General features: G+C 32.8%; 1 pseudogene; it reads right to left on the reverse strand.

Annotated features, from left to right (window-relative positions):
• Positions 1-8725: 8725 nt before the first annotated feature.
• LOC120193123 lies at positions 8726-12565 on the reverse strand (annotated as a pseudogene).
• Positions 12566-13332: the final 767 nt, after the last annotated feature.

Genomic DNA, 13332 nt, shown 5'->3' on the forward strand with positions numbered 1-13332 from the left:
TATCAAGTCTTACGAAAAGGCCCCTAACAACTTAACCAATATTCAATTTGATCCAAGACACAAATCCAAGCATACAATATCACTCTAACATCCATTATAAACCCTGAGAAAATTTTTACAGATTTTTTCCATAATTGTACTCCATAGTCGAATCATAAGGATCGTTGTATAATTATCTCCAATTTGTTTTCAAGCTTCAATCATCATCTACAATTCATTACCATTTAATTCCAACCCTTACCAATCAATTCCATGTCAGAATAAATCAAATTCAAAATTTCTTCAAAAACCTTATGATGGTCAAATTTCATACAAGTCGCAATAATAATTTTTTATCAACTTTCCAGCTTGTATAGAAATCCATAGTATTCCTAGCATCAAAATATAATCTTAATTCATTGAATTATAATCTCCCCTTCATCCACCATAATCATGAATTCCACAATCTAAGCATGAAAACATGAAATAATTTTACCAACTTGTATTGAATTCAGTGTAGGTAATTTTTCTATTTCATACTTTAATCCAAAATCCTAATAATATGGCTCAAAATGGGAAAAAAAACCTTACTCGCCTTTGGTTGTGGAGACTCACATCTATGGGGAGAAGAAGAACAAATATTTCTTGAAAATTCTACCAAAATATCTATGGAAACTTATTTATATTCTAATTAAAATGATTTTAAAATCCATTTTAATCCCTGAAGTCCAAATAACCCTAAATGATTCATAACATTTACCTCTATGTCATCCTTTCATCTCCATTTTTATAAAATTACTTAAATATAAAAATCCCATTTATGGGTTTTCATCTTTGGCCTTTTAATTTTCCAAGAATTCAATTTAGTCACTTAAACTCCACTTTCTACTTTAACATGGAAATATATTTAATTCCATTAATCCATATCAAATTCTACTGATTAAAAATATCAAAAATAATATTTCTAACTTCAAACTACCTTCCTTCAAAAGTTTGTAACTTTTTTATTCGATATGGGTATCCGAATATTTTACTGAAATTTATCGCTTAATAGCATTTTATACAAATCCCATATCAAAAATCTGAAACACGCAAAAAAGTCATTCTTGGGGGGTGAAATATTCATTTAATGGACCAAAATATATAACTTTTAAAAATTACAATCTGGTCCCTAAACTTTTACAAATTTATATTTTACCACCAAACTTTCAAAATTTTGATTTTAGTCACTAGCTAAATTTTTTAGGATATTACACATGAGCTCCTTAGCATAGGTAAGGGAGTTTTAATTTGATTTTTAAGCTATTTTAATCGATTTTTAGACTAAGTTGTGAAATAGGAAAATAACCTACATCAAATTCTCTACAAATTAGTATAAATATTTCATGTTTTTATGCTTGGAGGATTTATTTCATGAATATGGTGGATGAAGGGGAAGTTGGAATTCATTGAAATAAGGTTAGATTGTGATACTAGGAGTGTATGGAATCATGTACAAGCATTAAAATTGATTGAAGATCATTAGAAAACATAGATGAGGAATTCGACCACCTTGGTAATTCATGAGAAATTGTTGAATTTGATATTTTTTATTTGATGTGGAAATGATTGAAATTGAATGGAAATGGGGTTAGAATCTTGAAATCATGCTTGAATCAAAGTGAAAATTTGCTATAATTATTTAATTATATTCAACCGTAGTGAGGAAATTAGGGGAAAATATGTAAAATTTCCTAAAGGTTTAGAATTGGTATAAGAATGGTTCTACATGCTTTGAAAAGTTGTTGGGACCAATTTGGAACTTGATTGAATTATAGGGACCATTTCCATACATTGAGAAATAGTAGGATTAAGATGCAATTGTTGGAAAGTTGATGTACTATGCTAAAAATTTATGCTAGAAGATTGAATTGGATCAATTTGGAAAGTTGTATAGTTTGGCGACCATTTTGTAAGTTTTAGAAAAGTTGGTGATGAAATAGAAAAAGTATAATGTTGAGGTATAGTTTGAAATTATTGAAGGAATGGTTGAGTATGGTGAGTGATATGAAATTAAAGTGAATATCAAAGGACTATTGTGAATGTTCTCGAAATATTGAGTTAGATTTTAAAGAAAAGTTTATTGGTGGCTAAATGTGAAATGTTGAAAAGTTAAGTGAATTATAGTGATAAATGATTTTTAGAGGGGCTTGAAAGGGTATTTTAGGAAGATAAGTTAGAATTGATTAAGTGAAAGAAATTAGTATCGATTATTTTTAGAATGTTTATATGAATAATATGTTAGTTAAATACTAACATGCCAATTGAAATTTTATATGTCAGATAAAATAATTTTCGAATAGATTTTGAAAGACATAAACAAGCAAAGAAAAAAAGGAAAGGACAAAGTTCGAGAGTGAAAATGATAGCATAAGTAAAGCACACTAGTGAGGCATCAAGTGGTGTATCTTATATATTTTATATATGATATGAGGACAACTTGCAATGAGTCAACCCCGAAAAGTTTTGAAAGAAAACAATTTGAATTATTTTATGATAAATTTTATATTGATTTACTAAATAGTTTTCAAATGATTTTGGGTATGAATTACCCAATACATTTTATATTAATTTTATTACATGATATTTGAATATTTTGAGTATGAATTGCCCAATACATATTTTATTTATGAGATTTTAATGTTCTCCATATGAATGATTTTTACATGTGAAATAGTATATGGTTTTGATAAATAACAATGCACAATTTATAATTTATTTCTATATTCATCTATATGGATGTTTTATATATGAAACAATAAATGATTTTAATAAAAGCCCAGTGTATGTGACTTGAGAGTTAGTGGTACAATTGGCAAGTCATGAGGTGGAGTGTTATTGATCTATCATACAGAGGTATATTCGTGTACAACATAGTTACCATATATATTTATGTATTCAGGATTCATATGTACAGTGTTGTTGTGCTCTACAGTACTTGTACATTTACAGTGCACCTATGGTACGATCAAGTAAGCATAGTAGATAGTGTGTCAGCATCATTTCTGAAGAATCGAATATGCTTCCTGAATCGGTAAGGACATCGGACATCATATAATATTACTTTTTAATTATATATTGACATGTAAATTATAGAATTTTTAAGTGCTCTGATATGAAATTTATTTAGGTTTCAAATATTGTAAATCTAGAAATATAAAGTATAATAAATAGTATAAAAGAATAGTATTCTAATAAATCATGTTCTAAATATTAAAGGATGATTTTTTTATAAAATAAAGGCATTTTTTAAGCAGTATTAATTGTGATATGAAATAGTATAGAATTACCTAATTGCTGCTTAAACTTGTTTTAATTTGGAAGTCAAAATATTATACATGATTTTATTTGATTAAATAGTTTGTAATAAATGTTAAATTATAGATCTTAAAAGAAACAAAATTTTACCTAATTTCGTACAACAAATGTTTCATACGACCGATTCACCATCATTAACTCATACGGGTACGTATATGGGTTAAGGGTGCTATATTGAGTGTCTATATCAATGGTTCCATTTAGGAAATTTTGAGAACGAAATTTTCTTTTAGCAGGGAAGAGTTGTAACGACCCAAATATCTTAGTCAACATTTGAGTGTTGATATAATAACTTACTTAATATATTTATTATATCATGGAGGTTTATTGGTTTGAATTTGAGTTCAATCAGATGATAAATTAGCCTTATTGGAGATAAAAAGAGATTTTTAAGCTTACGATAAAATGAGAAGGACCTAGACAATTTCTCCATTGGGAAAAATTATGGCTGATTTTAGTAGGAGTTTTAGTTGGTTAGTGTGGCCTTTTTTGGGGATAAGCTGACCATTTTTTCTTCTTTCATCCTCCCCAAACCTTCGTTTGTTCTCTTTCTTTTTTTTTTTCTTTTTTCTCCCAAGCTTGAGAACTCAAAGAAAGGCTTCGCTCTTCTTCATCAACAACATCTCATATGAAAATTCAAGGTAAGATTCATGATCCTTGGATCATAAGCTCCAATATGAGCACTCCATGTAATACCCAAAAATCCGGCCAGTGACCAAAACGAATAAATTGAAAGCTTTGTAGCTAAAGTGTAAACTTTGGGAAAAGTTTAGAGACCAAGATATAATTTTCAAAAGTTATTTATTTTAACCCCATAAATGGATAGTTTACCCCCAAGAATAGAATTTCCAAGTTACACGAATTTTTTATCAAGAGCTTGTATCAATGGCAGTAAAGCGATAAATTTTTGGAAAAAAAAATCAGATAATCGGATTGAATCGAATTTTAAGATATTTTGAAGGATGATAAGGAAAGGTTAATATTGTCATTTTTCATGCCTTAAAATAAAAGGATTTAATATGAATAATTGATTTAAGTTGATTTTCATGTTAAATCTGGACTGTCAGATAAAAATGACAATTATAATTTTGGGAAATTTCAAGGGCAAAGTTTGAAGCTACTAATTTGATGATTCATCTTTGAATTTTGGATGAACAAAATGGACATGTGGCTTGGTAATAAACATGATATTTAAGGGTAAAATGATCATTTGGCACTAAATTAATTTTTAATTAATTTATATTAAAAACATGACAAATGACAGAATTTTTTTAAGGAATTTTCAAGACTTCATCTTCCTCCTCCCTTCATTGTCGTGAGCTTCCCTTACTTGTATAATTGGTGTGTGTAAACCAACCAAATTCAATTGAGGTAATAAGATATTCAATCCTCCACCAGTTAGGACTATTCCCGAGAGATAATACTTGAATACATTGCGAACGATAATTCACCCACTAAAAACCACGACACAGCAATAGCTTTCTAACCTCTTCAATGCTGGTACTACACTCAAGAGAACTTTTGTCCACCACAGATGATCGATTTGCCTCAACCCTCGTCTCCAATTTTCTTCACTTATTTTGCAACACTTTTATATTGTATCACTGAGAAATATTGATAGAAAAATAAATGAATTCTACAAAAATCTCGCAAAGAAAACACATCAAAACTTCAAAATAAAAGAAACTGAAATTGGGGACCATTAACCTAGCCCTCCCCGTTAATAGCTAAAGAGCACGATGTACCCTCATGATATGACAATCATGCCCCTTCGATGCACCACTTATAGTATAACACACGTGCATAGCTTGAGTCATTTGAAAAGCTATAACTATAGTGGTTTCCAACCAAAAAAAAACCTATAAATGTGACAAAAATCTTTGAACGTATATCTCAGCTCAAGTCACTTTATGACACTCTCAATTAAAGGAGGACAATTTGTTATATCTTAGGATGTCACCTTCAGTAACTATCAAGTCTCCACCAGACAGGAAGAGTCATCATTTACTAGAGCCTTCAAGGAACTCATGTCCTCATAGCACATGAGTACCATAATCTTCGAACTAGCTATAGTCAATGGACAAGACCTCTAATAGGTCCACATGACCCACTATAGTGAAATCCAAGATTTGATGACTAGATCTATGTGGTCTATTGACCTACGAGTAGCCACAATGATCCTATGTCTGACTTCATCAGTTCGTGACACTATAAATGTCTCTCAGCTAGAATTGAGAGGTGATCCTCTCGACCTCCTCCTTTTTCACTCTTATATCCCTCATCATGCCTTCATCTCACTTATAGAAAAATATCAACCACCAAATTTTACGACTATTATGATTCACCGTCCAAATCAAAAGGAGTGAACCACTAACGTAAGAGAAAAATTTGTTTCCCTTGACAACCTTAGATTTGTTAGTATGACCCTTTCAATTTGTTTCACTTGGATGGTTTTCTATTTACGTAGGAGTATAAGAACTAACTGATTTTCTAATATAAAATTATATAGTGAAGGAAAAGATATAAAAAATATTCTTTATATGGTTTTGGTTTCTCTGCTGGAATTTAATATGCATAATGGTGGGCAATAAGGGAGCATTTCTCCTACAAGCCTTTTACCGCAATCCTGTTGGACAAAATGTTAATCCAAAATTTAAAATAACTATAAAATAAGTATATATTATTATTGAATTAAAGGAAGCAAACATAATTATAAAAGAAAAGAAAAAAGAAAAAAAAGGTTAAGTTAGGTTGGATTGATTCAGTGATTGAGTCCAAAAGAGACCAAGAAATATTAAGCAATTAGGAGCGAAAACAGACCCCTTCCACCATTTTGGATCTTTGGTATCTAATGGAATTGTGAGCACACTTTCAATAATAATAATACGAAAAAAAACCCTTGTAGCATTAGGACCCTAAGGGGAAAATGCTATAGAAAATACTTTAGAGACAATCCTTGAGATTAATGTTGTTTTCTAATAAATTAAAATGATTAATATTTATTCAAAATTTTTTAATCATTGATAATGTATATACGCTTTCATATATACTTACTTAAATCAAATACCTCTAAAGAAAATAACACTCATTAATTACCGAAGCCTATTGATGAATCACAATACACCACGTCACTCTTTAATTTTTATTATCTGAATAAAAAAATTTAATAAAAAAAATAAGTAATATGACAAATATACCGCCTTCCCCATCTCCACCGTAGCACTACCTCCCCTTTCCAGTTTTCCCAACACAATACCTCTCTCTTGAGACGGACACATTCCTCAGAAAATCCATGGCCAAACAGAAAAACAAAAGAGAAAATCCCTCTATTCTTAAAGGTAGGAACTTGAAATGGAACACCAAAGCGAAGAAGAAGAAGAGATAAATGTTGGTTTTAAGAAGTATGGGGTATTTTGCTCAGCTGTATTCAATTTGGTCCCCCCCAAAAAAAATCAAATTTCAAAACTTATTCAATCACCATGAAATTATATATATAAAAAAAGAAAAAAAAATTGCCCATATATCCTCTTTTTACTGCTGAAATATACGTGTTATGGTTTCATTTTATTGGGGTTATTAAATTAACTAATATGGGGATAAATTCTGAATTTTGTTGTATATTTGAATTTGTGTTTATGAGGCAATGGTGGAAGCAAAGGAGAGGGGTTGGAGTGCAACTGTGGGGTCAGAAATCCAAGGCTTGGTTGGACTTGAAGCTTGCTCTGGTTTTTGAAAACTTACCCCAAAAGTCCAAAATTTGGGGGAAAAGTGGTGAAGCTTGCGACCGTGTATATAACCTGCTAGGGCTGCTATATTCTTTAAAATGAAAGGTTAAACTTCCTTTTAAACCAGGCTTTTATCAGGTGATGTTGATCCTGCAGAAGGCCTGAGGGTACCAACTGGTCTAGTAATGGAGAAGCAGAAGCAGAAGCAGAAGCACGATTGAGTTTGTTCATTTTTAAGGGGACCAGATGGAACACATTCAAAGAACGAGAGAACCTCTTTCTTTCTTCACAGTCTACCACTTGCGTTACAGTTTTGTATTATGAAATGGTATGAGGAAAAAAGAGGAGCTGAATTAAGAAAGGAAAAATTCACAGTGAAATCCAAATTCCGCCATGGATGCTTTCGCTCCAATTCCAATACAGCAGCTTTGGGTTAGGGACGGTGAAGATGAAGTCGGGGGAAGGGAGAAGAGGGGTATTTGGGTATTTCATTTAATTTATTTTATTATTTGATTTTTTATTTATTTAAAAAAATAAAAAAATGGTGACGTGTCATATTTTGATTGGTCCATGAATTTTATTTTTAATGGTGTGAATGACTTGAGGTAAACGGATTAACAATTAAGAATTTAGGGGATAAAACTTTTTAAAAAATACTTTAAAAATAATTCGGTACAAATATAATTCAGGGGGCAATAAAACATTTAATCCTTTATGAAAATAAGGATTATTTTATTACAAATCAATAATATTATTGACTTAGAAGGTGAAAAGGTTACAGTGATCATTGTTAGAATTTGCCCATTTATTTTGATAATACGGGTACTAAACCTTGCCGGCAACAATGTATCAACTATTCACACCAAGTATTTGAGGGGAAGATACGATGCTTCATTATGTCATCAAGATGGATAGATTTTTATTCATGAAAGAGCCTCTCTAATTGCAATAGCCTCCACCAATCGAGGATCAGAAAAAGCATTCACGTAACCTGTAAAACACTTTATCAGCTGGATCCTTCATTTTTGCACAACGGTTGCAATTTTATCCTTAGCCTTGACGTGTCAACATTGCACTTGATTTTTTTGGGGGATAAACTATTTAAATGAGTACTTAATTATGAGATTGGTTTCGATATGACCACCATACTTTCAATTTTACAATATTACCACTTAACTAACTATTTAAGTTGTTTCAATACAATCACTTGCCATTACAAAAACAAACAACATAGTTGCTGTTTGTCAATAACAATCACATCAACTTCGTCGTTTGTTTTCTAAGAAAAGATGCGTACATTAAAATCACTTAAATAGTTATGTGATCATATTGTCAAAATTAAAATTATAGTGATCATATAGACACCAACCCTTAGTTAAGTGGTAATCGAGTAGTGTAACTCCCTCTCTCTTTTTTTCTGAGGGGAAAGGTTTCAGTGGACATCATATCAACACTTGAATCCACGCACAATGTGCCATTCCACCAATTGCTGGTTGACTCTTATTCCTATCTCCCAAATCCAAATCCAAGAAAATGAACATCAATCTATTGGTATGATTGTTCTACAATCCTAGAAACGAAAATGTTTTGCACTTTGAAACATAGGTAAAACAAAAAGAAAAAGAAAAGAATTTTTATAAGTCCTGGCAGAATTTAGTTTAGTTACTTCATGCAATCACTTCTAGTATATAATGTTATGCCTAAGTAATATTACATACATTCATAGGATCAAAGTCACCTTCTATTGTAGCCAAAAATCATGGTTTGCATCCCATAGAGAAGTGACTCTTAACTCTACTGCTAGTGTAAAATACTATACTATGTCCACTAATTACCCGTTTCATTGAAAGGATTAATTCCCAGTGCTCCATAATATGCTTTCTCTGCATTAGTCAGCCGATCTTGGAACGTTGTCCATTCTTTTCTACACCTTTCCCTCACCTGCCACACGAAATTTCCCAACTTTTAACATGACTCTCGTCGAACACATGCATACAAACATGTTTAAATAGGCATTGTGTGAGTGTGTATGTGTGTGCGTGTGCGTGTGCACATGCGCATGCGCGCATGCGCATGCGCGTGTGTTCATTCATACCCCTTCCCATGGAGCCCTTCCACCCTCTGCTTTACCCTGTGACAGAAGAAAAGAAAGAAAACAGAAGTGAATTATATATTGTATATAATTAATACAGTAGAAACAATGGTTAATGGATTAATATTTACCTGGTTTCCAAGAGAAGGAACACTTTTATGTACAATCCACTGAGCATCTACAACCCCGATCTTTCGTGAGGAGGCTGCTCACGGACAAAGTTGCAAAATCAATGTAAACTTGTATGTATATGGGAGAAAGTAAACTAAAGTAGGAGGAAGAAGACAGTCCTAACCTCAACACATTTCCGAAGAGAGAAATCCAGACCCCATCCGTGGACCAAGTCGTTCTGCATTTTAAAGGAAAATTTTATCATAAACAGTGAATAAGTTGAGAACTGAACATGTACAATAATCAGCTCACTGCGTACCTGAATCATATGCCAAACACATCGCCATGCACTCTGGGAGAACACTGTAGCCATGATCTCGACAAATCTAAGCATCAAGTATCCAAGAACATTTAGCTAAGGTTCAAAAAAATTATGGATATATTTAATTATTTTAACAAAGGGGATTCATTATGTTCCATACGCTGCACATGGAGGCAAATGCGGATCAGTACACCAGCCAGGTCTCTCCTCGGTATCCCTATAGGAGAGAGAACAAATACCAAAGATCAAACTACCTTACTTCCAAAGAAAACATGCCAACCTATGCTAAATTACCGGTTAGGTACACATCAAACTGCAATGAGGTTGTTAGAGTAAAATGCTCTTACTTGTGAACTTCACTGTCGTTTCTCTTCCTCGTCATTGCCCACGTCAGTCCAGCACTATTTGCATCTAAACCTGGCTGGGATATTTCTAAACCATATTTTCGGACAAGATTTACGTATCTGATAATAAAAGGGTTTTGATTTTAGCTCAAGGGAACATATTTTTCACTTGAAGCAAGATAATGAACATATGGACTTACTCTTCGGCATCAAAGTTCTCCACCCCAAGATCCTCATCCCACATGAAAATGTACTCATAAGGTGCAACAATATCGGGGTGCAAGAAGCGCTTTGCATACCACCTATTCGAAACATTAAGGAGTTTGAGTACAAACAAAACTGAGCTTAGCAAAATCCCATACAACCTACAAGAGTAACATAACATTCCTAAAGAGAAAAGGAGTTGATTGCTAACCATTTAGCCTGCTTTGGAACACTCACGTGGATAGCTCGCTTTGACCACTCAAACTCATCCCATTCAGTGGTAAGACCATCGTAATGAAACAACACAATTGTGAAATTCTCTGAAAACTGTAAAACAAAAGTTCTAGATAAGAGAGTCAGACATGAAAGGGAATATATAGAGCGAGTGTGTGCACGAGAGAGGACTGACCTTTTTCACAGCTGCATCAATATTGTCTTTCTGATTATAGCCAACTGTAAAAGTTACAAGATACTTCGGTATAATGGTTAAGTCCTGCAAATGTGACCCCATCAACCCACACATCAGGGAAAAATGATCATTATTTGATCCAACTTCATCAGAATGTAGAAGTAAAAAATGAATATATATAACACAACTCAATTTTTTTTTAAATTCTTCCTTAAGCTTAGATGGCAACCATTCTGCACTCTGTCATGAATCGAACTAGGATAATGAAACAAAAAATTGAGTTGACGTGAAGTGTTGAAGATGCATACCTCACTTGGCTGACCCCATAATCGACGAAGGTACAAATCGGACTTAGATGTAATTATACCTGGGGGAAGTCTTTCAGCACCCCTTGGATTTGTTGGAATCCAGATCTGCTACAATTAAATATTAACAGTTACTGCTCATGCTAAAACCTGAAAGTGTTAATGCTCATTGATTTTGCCTGGAAATCGTTCCACTAACTATTGAAGACCATCACATACTAGCCCGAAAAGGAAAGTATAATCGAAGTGGATTTTGACCTCCATCACCGATCACATTACGAATAATGTGCAATGAGGCACCATCCAAGGTTGATGCACATACAATGTAATAACAAGACATTAAGTAAAGAAGATTCACAAGGTTTCTCCATCCGAAATTAACAGCAACTAAAAAGATTTGTATCCATCTCCAAGCAAAATATTTAACTTTTGTTTCTTTAGTTCATAAACCGGTTCTAACCAACACTCCGAATTTCCTTGATATGACAAACATCAATCAAGAACTGATATGACACACATCAATCAAGAACTGATAAGTTTTAAATGTAATTGATTGCATTGAGATGTTCTAGTCAAAGCTGTCCAGCAGATATTAGCAACACTCTAACAAATAACTCCGTAAAATACCTCGTGCTTGAGAAGCTCCTCCTAAAGAAAAGATGGTTTCCTCAGTTGATAGAACTGATGTCCAGATATTCAGTTTCCCATTATAAAAAATGCATTAATTAATGTTTTATATAGTAATAAATCTAATTCTAAATTCGTATAAATCTGAACTCAATTCAATGTAAATATAGCTTTTTTATAATGAAAATATTAGCTTTCATAGATTGGTTAGGGAGATTTTTTTGCCCAAAATTTTCAGCCACTTTGAGAGGAAATCATGGTTAAAATTTTTGTAATTTCAGGACAAGGGGAAGCCTACAATCTAAGTTCCTGAATTTTATTGCTGCATAGATAATCGAAACAAAGGGGATTTACCTTTTTCTTGGTGTAGTTGTAGGAATACGTTGAGGCGTCCTTATTAGCCTTGAGAGTGCTCAAAGCATTAAATAGTGCATGGGTTGAAAGGCCGGAATATTTGTCCTCAATATATGTAAGATCGATGGAAGGGAATAGGGCCAATGGGAGATTCATCTACCAAAATTTAAACACATCGAAATAAACTTGTAATTCCATGTTAAATAACACAGGAAAGGGGAAAAGGAAGCAAAAGAAAGCAAACATTTAACAGCTGGATATGTATGAGATAGTGCAGATGCTGTTGTACCTTAGTCAATGAAACTGTTGGAAAGGAGGCTCCTAAAAAAAAGCCAAAAATAACTCCAGCAAAAGCCATTATAATAAGCCTCATTGTCTCATTTGGTATCCTTACATTAACACTGCAGCCCAACAGAGGTGAATGTAACTCATATTAATACAACTTTTGGTGTTACCGAAACCTTGTAAACTAGTAAAAAAACACAACGAACGATATGTCGTAAAAGAATAGTAAGAGAGGCGATACCTCCGTAAGGAAATTCCCATTATGCTCAAGATCTTATTCTACTTTTACAAAAATAACTGCACCAGATGCAGTCATCAAGCTTGAAGTTCAAATTATTTCCTGCAGTGCATGATATAGCAATGCTGAAAAACATTCGACTAAAAATAAGTTTAATTACATAGCAGAAAAAAGGAACATTAGTTTGAAACGTACTCTTGTCAGTCACAGATGAATCTCCACCAAGCACATATTACATATAGAAATCAGTTCTTCAAGCACTAACTTCACCTATAACTTCAATTTAGCGGTACGGCTTAGCTGCTAAATCCTAAGCTCTACTTTACCATCTGAAATGGAGATCAACCGAAAAAGAACTGCTTTTCTAATATATATAGTTTACTTGGCTGAGAAAATGATTTCAAATTTAGATTTCTTAAAAGGAAAGGTGTTTCTACCAATTAAGCTATGCTTCAGCTACAACATACAAACACGAGATCTGAGAAGCATCTTATTAAGTTGTAAAAGAACAATAATTGTTTTTTCTAAACAAGTGCAAATGGATAAAGCACACATTTTCAAGATTGATCTTCTATCATACAGATTCAGCCATACAAGCTTGAATAATTCCCTTTTAACCATACCCACAAATTAGAATTGCAGAAAAAAGGAGGCAGATGAAAACAAATGAACCAAACAAAATCGTATTGTGCTTAATTACACAATTCACCTGAAAACGTACCAAGTTCTCCGTTAACATGAAACCCCAAGCTAAAAATATTGCCCAACAGACCCCTTCCAATAATAAAAAGAAAAGAAACAGTTCCTGTCATGGAACAGCTTAAATCCAATTCCATTTTAACAATTCATGAAACAGAAAAGATGAGACAAAACGAGAACCCATTGAATTAAACATTAAGAAACACAAAGAAAAGCTCATTCTTTTCCAAGAGAAACAATAATCGAACGAGAAAAAGGACATGCCTCGAACCAAAACGAGG

Source organism: Hibiscus syriacus, unplaced genomic scaffold (genome assembly GCF_006381635.1).
Source record: "Hibiscus syriacus cultivar Baekdansim isolate YM2019G1 unplaced genomic scaffold, ASM638163v2 tig00116989_pilon, whole genome shotgun sequence".
In the NCBI taxonomy this organism is placed as follows: Eukaryota; Viridiplantae; Streptophyta; class Magnoliopsida; order Malvales; family Malvaceae; genus Hibiscus; species Hibiscus syriacus.